We start from the raw sequence: 12,494 nt of genomic DNA on the forward strand, positions 1-12,494 counted from the left end.
CAGACCCATACCTGCTGTGCAAAGTGTTTTACACAAACAGAAATGGGTTTGTTTTCACCTGAAGTTTTCAATGGGTTGGTCAGTACATGGTGAGGGGCAGAGCTCAGTTGCCAAGGGTTAAACAAACCCATCTACCAGAGCTCTTCTCTCTGAGCTCTTGGTCCAACTCAAGCACTTGGAGAAAAAACAGCAAATCCACAATAACCTAATCTTAATCTTGCTGTCATAATCTTTATTGCATTTAACTACCATATTTAACTACCATAAATTAAAAAAAAAACCAAAAAAACCAAACCATCTACCCAAATGACAGGACCAGAAACTGGTTTGTTTATGCTGTTAACTCCACAGACATCAATAAAGTTACTCCTCATTTTCAAGTAAAATCAGCCCCAAGCTGTTTAAAGTTGACACATGTGCACAGCTGAGCACTTTGTGAAATAAACAGATCAATAACTGACCTGAAAATGATAATTAGGGGCAGAACTCTTACTTGCAGAGCTGTCCTATTGTCTCTTCCTTCAGTACCACAGAGCATGCTGACTACTTACTGTTTACACAAAACTTTCTACATTAAATGCTGAACTCTCAAATCCACCTACTTAACATATGCCATTTGTAGTATGCAAATACCAAGCTACTTAAGGTGCTGCTGTTTTTGCAGCAAGTGACATTTTCAAGGCATCCCCACAAGAGCAGAAAGATCACTTCAGCAGAACTTGGGGGTTACCACTGAGCAGATGAAAAAGCAGCAATGGTTTGCACTCAGAGACTGCTCTGTGCTTGTTGGGAATGGTATGTGAGACACAGGAAAATTTGTTGGTTTGAAAGAGTATTTAAAATACACACACCTGTGTTTTAAGGCTTCAAATGCTGATATTATACATTATACAGAACAGTGATAGGAATATTCTTAAAATCTAGGCCTCCACTCTACTGCTTCTCTTAACAGATGTTACCCTTACAAAACTGAAGCCAACAAGCTCTGGATTCAAATTCATACCAGTCAGTACCTGACCCATACACACACTGAGTTACTGGTTTGGTTTATTTTGTTCCAACTGCTTTCATAAGCATCAGGTAACTATTTGATGATGTTACATATGTCATACATATGTGTTCTTCCAAATTAAATCTGTAGAAATAAAAGCCAATTTTTTTTTTTTTTTTTTTAGATTCAAGAGGAAATGAAGTTGCATTCTTGGCCTTCTTGGCTATAAGACTTGTCCTTTTTTGACATATTCATCAAGCAGTCAGTTAGCTCCAGATAATGCCATATGTTCAAAGTGAAAAAGTACTTCTTCCCCAAAGAGCAATGTTAGGACTACTGGGGCTGCAGAAGGCAGAAATATTTGACTCCCTGCCAGACTCTGAGCTCCCAGAACAGCACTAGTCATGGCTCTGAGAACTGAGCTCCACACCAGAGCAGCTCTTTATTTTTGTTAACTTGTTCACAGCTTCCCAGCTTTTCAAATCACACTATTATAAAATTTTAGCCTCCCCATCTTTCTTTGGCTACACCATTTCCCCTAGCAGAAGTGGCTTATAAATGATATTCATAGTTTCACTGCACATTTGTAGCATTCATTTAGTAGCATTAACTTGAGTATCAGCACCCAGGAACACTTACATTTAACAAATGAGCCAAGTTTTTACTTACAATTCATTAAGGCTTGGAGAAATTTCCATTTACATTTGCCATGAATTTAGGGATCCCAGACAGAAACCTTTAAACATATCTAATCTTTCAACCCAAGTTTGTGATCCATAAAGCTCCTTTTTAATCCAAAACATGTATTACCTTCAGCTGATATTCTGACATGTATTACCTTCAGCTGACATGCTAATTTCAGTCACCACAAGTACTTGAGGGGCATGGAATTGACTGAACAGCTCTAAATTGGGTAAGAATGTGGCTTTTTATCCTAAAGATAGAATATAGAATATTAGCTATAGAGAGAATATAGATATAGAGATAGAATATAACTCCTAAGTAGAAGCTCTGGTGTTGTAAAAAGATCCCAACATTGGTGGGCAAAAAAATCAAGGCTGATTTGCCTTGTCAACTAGGACTATCAATATGGCACTTGAGAGCTTTACCAAAGCACAGAATACACAAAATTACCCCCAGGCACACAGGAAACTCCTTTACTCTCAAGTTTCTCAAATGGCAAGGTGCCAGTAAATGGTACCATTGTGGAGCACTCTCTATTCAAGTGTTTTCTTGGTGTCATACACACACCCATCAAGCCTGGGATTAACTTTAATCCTGTTTAGGAGCAAAGATGAGACTCTTTTCAGTCTTGACTGGCAGTCTATGTACAGGCCACTGGACTGATGAACTCTAAATGCTCAGCACAGCCGATTCTATCACACTGCTCTTGAGTTACTCATCCTACCCCATAAAGCTTCTGTTTCCAGCTAAAAGCACATTTGTTATTAATTTTTCCAAGATGACTCCTGGTAGAAAACAACCTTTCTTTCTGTTTAGACTTTTAAATAAAAAACATCACGCGAAAAATCCAAGACAGGAGATACAAATCTGATATTTTTGAGATATAAGTGAAACTGACACCTTCTAATTTAGTCCAAGGTAGAAAAATCTCCTAAATTCTATTAAATCACCTCAGCTCTATGCATCTTTAAATGTCTTTTGACATCCCTCATTTGATGGAATCCCATAAAACCCATGAAATTAGTACATCAGAAATAAAAAGATGGCAAGAACTGTGGATAGGAATCTATTCCAAGAAAAATCTTTGGTGTTTAGATACTCTTGGCAGTGTCACAAAGATTAAAAACCCTGATACATACCCAGAAACCATTACAGCCTGTGGAAGTAGGGAAATGATACACAATCCACATCTCCGCTTGCCTGACCTCAAGGCTGCTGCTGCCATCTGGGTTTGACCTGAGGTTTGAGCCATGAAAAATCCCTTCAGCACCTTGCCTGCCTTCCTCAGAGCCTCTTAGAGTTCTTTTGGTATCCATGAAAAAGCATGGAAATCTTACATTTACTGTGGCAAGGAGTTTTTGGAGATGCTGAAAACATCCTTCCCTTTCTCTCCCTCATAACTGCTGATGATCTGTACAGATAAAGCCACACTGGAGAGCTGGCAAAAAAACTTCTCTTTGAGACTCAGCAAGGCCCCTCACCTGCATCAGTGCTTTGAGATGCTGCTTACAGTTCTACCTCTGCTTCATAGAAAATATTCTTCTTTTCCCTCCTAGGAACAATGTCAAAGGGCTTTGTGATAAACAAGTGTGGGTGGGAGCCTGAGGCTCTCCTCCTCACTCCCAAGATCCAGTCCAAACCAGAGCCAGCTCTCATGCAAAATTAAAAATATATTATTAAAATATTTTTGCAGGCTGCATCTGTTTTCAACACCCACAAACCTGCTCCTGCCCTGATACTGCTGCCTACTGGTGTGTTTCATCTTTAGATAGAAATCACTCTAGGGAAGCAGGGCAGCAAGGTTAATGACAGCTTTGATTACTCAGGTTGAGTATGGATGGAATTAAGGAACTTTGTCTGCGTGTGATGGTGAGGTTTCTTTGTGTGTACTTTCACATCCAGCTTTAATTAATAAACAAGCTCAGCCTGTGGTAGTAGACACTGCAAAGAGAAGTGTCACAGGAGCTTTAATGGCTCTTCCAAGACCTTGCAGCACCTTCAGAAAAAATTATTTGGTTTCTTGTTCTTACTGATGTTGTTGAATGTCTTTGGGAGGGCTGCAGGGTTTCTGTCCTGGGGTAACTTTGACATTAAACAGGCCTGGACTTCTAAATCTGTCCATGATCCAACTAAAACTTTGAAATTACAAATTTTGTTTCTGTAGCTCTACTTCTTAGACATGTTCCACTGAGTCTAAACATATCAGTCAATTTTTCCAGTTGCCCAGGCAGTGGTACAATTATTAGAAAGTTAATTTCAGAACACCATACTTAAATTATTTTTAAGAGTTATTGACCTATGCAAATGTACACTGCCAGCTTGGATTCCTTATGGGTATTGAATATAGTAAGTATTTTCTAAACCATGTTGACTGAATTTCATAGTCAGCCTGGACCTGGAAAAATGCCAAGAAGTGTTGTTAAAGTTGACAGGACATCAAAGTTTTCTATGACTTCTGCTATTTATGTAATTATGTGTCAGCCCTTTTGTTTTGGTGCTGCTCCTTTATTTACATAACAATTAAAATTGATGCTTCCTTAAGTGCAGTTTGAGAACATTGTAAAAAAAAAAAAAAAAGTACATAAAATTCAGTCCAATAGTCCCTCTCACTAACAGTTCCTATGATTGCTGAAATAAAAAAGTTACAGCAGTCTGGACAGTTGTAATTAAAAAAATCTTCTTTGATGTTTTTTGTCAAGAAAAGTAACAGAGTTTAAACCGGAGATGAAATGCAGCAGGAGGAAAACAGGATAAAGCTTATGTCATTATTCTAACAAAACATCCAAGTTTATGTATGCTTCCCACACAAACTCAGGAATGGGAAATTGATTTTTTCCTCCATCCTAGATATTTGAGACTGGCCTTTCTTCAGCTGGGAGGTTGGACTGGATCTCCCTACCAAGCTAATTATTCCTATTCTAGTCCCCTTCTCAGTGCACTCCAGAATGGCTGGAAACTGCAGGATAAGAAAGGATCTCGTGACTAAAGCACCTTTCCCACAGTAAGGAGTCCTTTTGCCTATGATTCTGTAATCCAGCTTGGTTTATCACACCCAGATTCTACTACAGAAATGGGGTGAGAGCAGAAGCCACAGTGGCATAATTGTGCCATAGCAATTGTAGTGGGCAATCAACAGGGATCCTGCTTCCAGGGGTCATAAAACAAGGAATGTCAGCCTACAAAACCAGTCACAAGCTGGAAGTACTTGTGCCATGATTTAAACTGCTGCTTAAATTCCTAGACCAAGTTTCAGAGTGAAGATACACTTGCTGAGAAAAAGCTTCCTCTGCTCAGGATCAGGCTGTCAGAGAAATGGATGTGAGCAAACAGAGAGCAGGGGCCTGCCACAGGTAATGTGATTGAGTGGGTTTATCCATTTTGTTCATTAAGGGTGTTTTCCCACAGTGTTGAGGAATCTCAGCTCTGTCAACCCCCTTTTATAGTCTTTCCTTAAATTCTGAGGTCTTGATATTCACAAGGACCTCCAACACACATTCAGGATAACTACAGCTAAAGATAGAGCAAAGCCAACAAGTAAGAGCAGTTTCACTGTTACCTAAATTAACAAAAGAAATACCTCACAGAAATACATTTCTTGTCTCTTTTTCCTCCTCATAGCAAGAGAAGGAAAAGTTTAGTTTATTCTCTTACTCTGGGTTTGCACAAGGGTAACTCCAGTAACATCAGTTGAGTTATTCTGGCATGAACCCAGCATAAGCAAAAGCAAAATTTAGTCCCTTGTTTGTTCTTTGTAAGGCGCCTGACCCTTAGAAGCATCAGCCTGTTTGGAAACAATCCCGTAGCCTTCAAGAGAGGAAGGCAAAAAAGATCTGACTTACATAAAAAATATAAGTATGCCAAGTAAAGTTGGTATTTCTTTTCATTTTACTGACTTAAAAAGATGCTGAAACAACACAAAAACCCCAAACCTGTATATGGCCTAGCAAGAAAACACTCTTGGTCGTTGTATTCTACTGCTGAAAATGGTGCTCCATTACTTTGGGGCAAACTGCCTTTTTTTCTTTTTTCTTAAATAAAAACCATAGTTCTTGCCTGCTTCATTAAGGATTAAGAGTTTTGATAGCTATTTTAAATAGCTGGATTTTATGATAGGTAAGAAAACTTCTCTCTGAAATTTCTTGCAGCTTGGCTGTTGCAAGAATAGCAATGCCGTCATCTCAGTGTCATGGTAAGCCCAGCACAGACTGCATTACATATTTTGTAGTCTAAAAGTAGCACAAAGCTTGTTGGTTTTGAAGCAAGGACTCAAAGAAGGAGAGAGGGACAAGTGGACCTTCCTTTGTAAAGATTTCCCCCCATGGTGCCAATCTGCCTCAAATTCCTTTTCCAGTTTACTCTCTTGAGCAGATTTCTTTCTGAAACGAATAGGGAGAAGACAGTAATGGCACCAGTAATAGATGAAGCATAAATGATCCACAAAGCCTTCCTGTTTCTCCCTGGGGAGTGAGCTCATTGAAAAAGTTTGAATTTGCACTTACAGCCATAGTCCATTTGTGGGACTTGAGAACATCCGAGTTCAGTCACGCAGTGTAACACCAGAACTTTTTTTCTTCCTCTTTTCTCAAAGAAAACAGGACTAATTTGGTCACTGTCATGGTTCTGACTGCAATCACTCATCTAACTGCTTATTTGAGCCTATTGAGTCATTTGGACCCAAACTTCCCAAGTTTCACAGTGTATGTGGGCTGTCTCTGGAATCCAGACACTGTCTCACATGTGGATCTCCAGTGGGAACTGAAACTGCAGAAATCAGTGACCTCAATTTAAAGAACAGTACCAGTTTCCTTCATCACCTCAACTGGTTTGTGTCTTTCTTTGTAGAGAAGAATTTACTGATATTTTGGCTAAAGTAATTCCTACAGAGACAGTAGAAACTCACTATTAGCAGAATCTAGGCTTTAAAAAATAGACATAAAAATTGATCTTTCAAAAAAGTGCAAGAAATACTTAGATTGAGAAAAACAGCACACTTGAACATCTCAGACACAGAGGAGAAAAAAGTGTTTTCTATTTTAATTTAGCTCACCACTATAAATTCTCCTCCTCAGACACTGACAAAGCTTTGTAGCTCCGGCTGCTCCATGGTTCAGAGATGCACAGAGCAGCGTGGTACAGCACAGCATCTGCCACATTCCTGCCACACTGGAAATGCACCAACCTCAGGGGCCAGACAGCATCAACAAGCTTTTGGCAGAGAGTTATCCATACTGTGACAGTGACATCTCTATTGTGGACATCAAGGAAAAAAGCCTTTGTAGAGTACTACTCAGTAAACACCAAAGTGCAGTCCAGCACTAATGAACTGGTTCTTGTCTCACTAGAGGGTTCTAAGCTACAATCCAAAAAAAAAAAAAAAAAAAAAAAAAAAAAAAAACCAAAACAAAAAAAAAGTTAAGCTAATTTCTTCAAGGGAAGTTCATTAATGCTGTTACATTTCACTGACAAAAAGTCCCCAGCACTCTGCAGCACCATGGCTCTGCATTACACTTCATCTGTTATAATTTAATCAGAAAATGCAAAAGAAACAAGAAGATAATGGTCCATTTCAGTAGCTGCTCAAATGACTTGATAAACACTGGCATTTTTTATCAAGATCCTCAGCACAGCTCTTGACTGCATTTATTGTGACCTTTCTCAGTTTTCTGCTGGCAGTATCTTCTAGCCTTGCAGTGACTCAAAAAAACTCACACCCTGATAAGGCATTCTTCCCTTATCCCACAACATCAATATTACTCAAGCCCCTGTAGCTGCCATATATGAGTGGTTTAGCATATGGTGATAAATTGAAGGCAATGAAACCAACAAGTCATTGTGTTTCTTCCTTTACAGTTATTTATGTGAGGTACTTTTAGATCCTTACAACAGTAAGCTCTACACAAACATGCTTTTTAATTATTGGAATTGAAGTATTTTTGAGACAGAAGTCTTAATTTTTTTCTCTGTCACACAACCTGAACGTAGCACAAGATAGCCTCCCTCACGGAGGCAAAGCTGAGAGTAAGCAGATGAAACAAGTGTAAGATCATAACTGTGCTAGAAGAGGACCAGATACTTTATTAAATCAGCTGTCTCCTTCAGATTTGCACCTCTCCATGCTGCAGTTAAGGTTAGACTAGTCCATTTTCAGTCCTGAAAAATCCTATGTGCACACATGCTATTATGAAGGCAGAGACAGTCAACAGAAACACAGCTACATTAAAATATTAAATAGCTAAAAACATCCAAAGAAGCTGTAACTAAGTTACCAAACACAGGACATGTGCAGAGGCCACACCTCACCAAGATCAGACTGGGCCAGCTCAGTGCTCACACAGAAGTCAAATAGATGATTTTAAGGAGGGATGCATACTTGCTCCTAAAAAATCGTAGTCTTCCCAGTCTTTAGTCTTCCCAATTCTTTAGTTATGAATAAAATAAAGAAGTTACTGGAAGTTTTAACCAGCATTTGTACAGCCCCACAAGGATTGCTACAAAAACCATTATCTGAGAACAGCAACAACATGTAAAGCCTGTATGTTAAGGAAGGATGATTGTTCTCAGAAATAACTTATCTAGGGGCTAAACCAGATTATTTTCTGTGGCAGCAATGGGTGAAATCTTGCTAAAATGTTCCAATGTTCCAAAGTCTAACCAAAATAGACTAAGAACTATTGACAATACATCTAAAACTTGGTGATGCCACAGTCAAGCCACTACTCCTCACAGCATTAAAGAATGTGTAGTCTCACACAACCTTGCTCTAGTAAGACTATAAACCACTACATCTCTCAACCTTCTCTCTGCTTGGCTACACTTCTGTAGGGATTTTTTTGTTCCCTATCCTCCCCCCACTCCCCTATCAACCAAATGAAATATTTACTGTTGGAGGCATCAGAATAATTAATTAATATATTTGTGTAATTTCCAGAAACTGGAAGACTCACACAATGCTGCAGCAGAATTCATGTCAGAATTAGGTGTGACTGTAACCAAGCTGAAAGCTCAAAGCAGGTTGCAGATCCCCTCAGAAGTCTCCCCAAGTTGATGCTGGCTCTGTACAAAAAGGATCATTAAAATGAGGCTTTTACAAAGTTGATACAAAACTAAGCAAGAAAGAATAACATAAGAGCAGAATTAAATGCGCTTCTAAACAAGACCAACAGGTTTCTCCACACAATCCCCACACCCCCTGCCAGAAGGAGACAGAGACAAAAGACAATAAAAGCTTCAGGAAAGATTCTGATCTAAATTATTCCTGTATGCACAGCTTATAAGTTAATAGATCTATTTTTATACCTTTGAAAAGAGAAAAAACAGATGGAAGACTTAAACATTTTTACAAAATGCTAGGAGTAAATGGCTTTACTTTTCTTAATTGTATTTACATTATCTATATTTTTTTATCGCTCTCCAATCCTCAGAGATGTTAAATATAGGACTGAGTTAGTAGGTTCTAATTACAATTGTTTTGGATAATGTTTCACATTATCCAAACTTCACAGCATAAGAATTGTGCTTTCTGACTTCCAAGGCTTTACATGAGAAATGGGCAATATGCCATTGTTTTGTGTGCTCAAGTCCATTACAGTACAGGAAGAATTAGAATATGCAACTGAAAAGACAATGTGCATCTCTAATACATAGCTAAATAAAACTAGAGGTAACCCCACACTCAATGCCCACTTTCCAAAAACTGCTCTTTGCTCATCTGTTCTTGAAATCCAAGTCTTATTCACCAACTGGAGGAGAGATTTTGTTTTTCTCCACAGAACATAAACTCATGTAAAAAAGTTTTAATGCTTTAAACTTTTGTGCTGTGGCAATCCTAAAAATAAATAGTACATTTTGTAACAGCTTGTAGTCTTATGACAGAAGACGGAACTCACCAGGAGATTCAAAGCAGCATAATTTGAAATACTTTGCTTTTGTTCCAAACCAACACTTGTTCTTTTAAATCAATTCTTTGGGTTGTGAGGCTGAGTGTCATCCCTGCCAGCACCTTGGGTTGGAATATTCCAACATTCACAGGGGGTTCAAACTGGTGTTGGTGACTTTACCTCACTTTCACACACACTGATTTTCACAAGGCCTTGAATTAAAGTCAGGCCTTCTCTTTTCCCCTTGGCTGACAGAGAAAAACATTTCCTCATTCCAAGTAACCTTAGGGCAAGAGAGTAAAATTTGTCCTTCCTTTACCATGTGTGCTGTTCATGATGATCTAGAGATGTACAATTGTCATTACACCATATATTGAGGGACCATGACAACTAATAGCACCTGAGAAAGCAATTGCCTTTAAGGTTGGTATACTATCTAGCTCTTCAAGTCAGACTTGGTTTTTTTAATGTTTTACCATTACCAAACAGGCCACAATGTTTTTCCCCATGGATCTGTGATCCTCTCCTTCCCAGCTCTGCAGCAACTACTAACAGACCCTAACTTAAATGATGCTCTGGCATCTGCACTGGATCAGAAAGCAGAGATACAGATTTTCTGGCATTTTCTGGACATGGATGACTCCTCTGATTCAATTTAATTTCCATTAATTACTGTCTACTTCCCCACACTCATCTGCAGCTGAAACTGGAGAAGAAGCTTTCTACAATCTTTGAACAGCTGCATAACAATGCATTACCAATGGCTTATTCTCAGGCAGTTTATTTCACCAATAACTTCATCAATACCTACTAAATGCACCTTACACCTACCCAGAACCTCTTTGGGCCTTGGATATTCTGTTTGTGTCCATCTGCCTTTTGTGAAACAATGAGCAGAGAGTGAAGCTGACACAAACAACTGATTGCCTCGAGACAAGGCAGCAGCCTGGCTTGGCCTGTAATTTGTATTCTTGCACTGTTACTGCAGGATGATTGCATAGCTATTTGCCATGCCATAAAAAGGTACAAGAGACCGAGCCCTGCCCTTCTTGGTCAGTGCTGAGCCTGTAATTTGTGGTGGAAACAATCCTGGGCCAGCAGGAGGGGTGTGATGGGCCATGTTTAGGTGTTCCCCGTGTGCCAATAATGGGAGCGGATGGAAACGTCACCGTGCAGGGGACAAGAAGGAGAAGGGCTGCTGCCACAGCCTGGCTCTGGCAAATCTTCCAGCTCATTAATCCTGAGCTCTCAGCTCTGCTCTAAGGCTTGTTTTCTCCAGCTATTCTGCAGTTAAACACAGCCTTGCTGTGCCCTGCACCACAGCACCAGGGACTGTTCAATGTCACGGAGCCTGAGCTGCTCCAAGGGAAGGGAACTTCCAAGGCATTTAATTCAGCCTAACCATCAGCATAGTTCCTAGAAATACTCAGAGAGCTGACAGCCAAGTACAAAGACTTTTCTTAAAGAGCAGGTTTCATAACTAAGTCAAGAGGCTTCCCAAAGTAATAGAAAAGATAATGAAGCAATAGAAATAAGTAATGAGGAGCAATTTAAACATACCTAGAGATTATCCCTGTTTCAAGTAAATTAATGACCTTCCAATCACACATCTTTTTATTCATCCATGATTCTAACTTCTTTTTTTCTTTGCTATTCTATTTCTTCAAACCTGGAAAAATTAGTTGAAAGTGTTGGCAGCTGAAAGTAAATATAATTGCATGAAACTGCACATCAAGCCATCAAATATATGGGACAAATAGATATGTTAGTGCAGTTAAACCAAAGGTAAAAGAGTTCCATAAACTTCATTCTGTGTCTGTAGAGATCACTGAAGTAGATTTTACTCAGAAAATTGGGTTACAAGCTTTTTCCCAGCTCTCATATTAAACGCAACTATAACATGACCAAAAAATATTCAGAACTGAGGAGAGAGTATTTACTTTCTAATAAGTCCCTGTTTTCTATCATGTTATAATCAAAGGCATTGTCAGCAGTAACACAGGGCAGAATCCAGAAAACAGAATTTGGATTTTCTGTGCCCATAACCTTCATGGAAAATGGCTGATAGTCTCCGAGAGTCACAAGCCCTGTATTTTTGCTATGTTATTTCTTATTATCATCATTAGTGCATAAGGTCTGCTAAAGGAAAAAGAAAATTGCTGTGGAAGGAAGAGGGTGTCAGTACCATAAAGTGCAAGCAAGCAGTGTGTTTCAGGGCAGGAAAGGACAGGAGGGAGAGATGAGGGTAGTAAAGCTTATTCCATTTACATGGAAACACAAAACAAAATAAAGGGTGGGAAATTCTGGTCCATAGTGATCCCTTAAATGTTAGACTATGGTATATAAAGTACCAGTATAAATTCACATATGCTTATGGCCTAAATCAGAAGGTAAACTCTCCCAAAGTACTGGAGAGCAAAGTCAATACCCCAAGATGGGCTGATCAAGTTCCAAATGTTTGAGACTAGCTCTTCTGCTATGCAGGTGTTCAACTGTACTGAAGTTTGTTGCCTTTTTTTCAAAGAAGCACTTTGAACACAGCATTCACAATGTTCTCTTTGCTCCTTTTCAAAGTAAACTTTGTTTCCTCAGGCGGTTCACCTTTCAGGCTTTGTAGCCCTTAACTGCATTTTATGCAGAGACTGCTCTGTGATGCTCTCTGTGGTGAAACAACACGCATCACGACACGTTCTCACAATGTATAAAGAAATGCTGTGCTAATGCAACCCACTGATTAGTGCCTCCACAAACAGCAAGAGACTGTTCTCTAATGCTAAGGGGAAAGACAGGAAGAGAATAACTGTATGAGTGAACAACAGAGATCTTGCAGAAAGACATTAAGCCACTTCACAGTGCTCTTGAAATAGAAAATTCAGTCACAAAGACGACAAGACATGGCTTTTAGATACTCTGAAAACAAAAGGGATCTTTTGCTTGTGCAC

The 12,494-nt window shown here is 39.2% G+C and overlaps 1 protein-coding gene across 1 annotated transcript in view; it reads right to left on the bottom strand.

Moving 5' to 3' along the window:
- Nucleotides 1-12,494, bottom strand: part of RFT1 (RFT1 glycolipid translocator homolog) — a 65,124-nt gene that overhangs the window by 38,705 nt on the left and 13,925 nt on the right. The window contains exon 2 of the mRNA XM_085590666.1: nucleotides 8,620-8,728. The gene's annotated coding sequence lies outside the window, so the exon portion shown is untranslated. The remainder of the gene's footprint in view (nucleotides 1-8,619; nucleotides 8,729-12,494) is intronic.

Source organism: Lonchura striata, chromosome 12, assembly GCF_050655825.1.
Source record: "Lonchura striata isolate lonStrDom1 chromosome 12, ASM5065582v1, whole genome shotgun sequence".
NCBI lineage: Eukaryota > Metazoa > Chordata > Aves > Passeriformes > Estrildidae > Lonchura > Lonchura striata.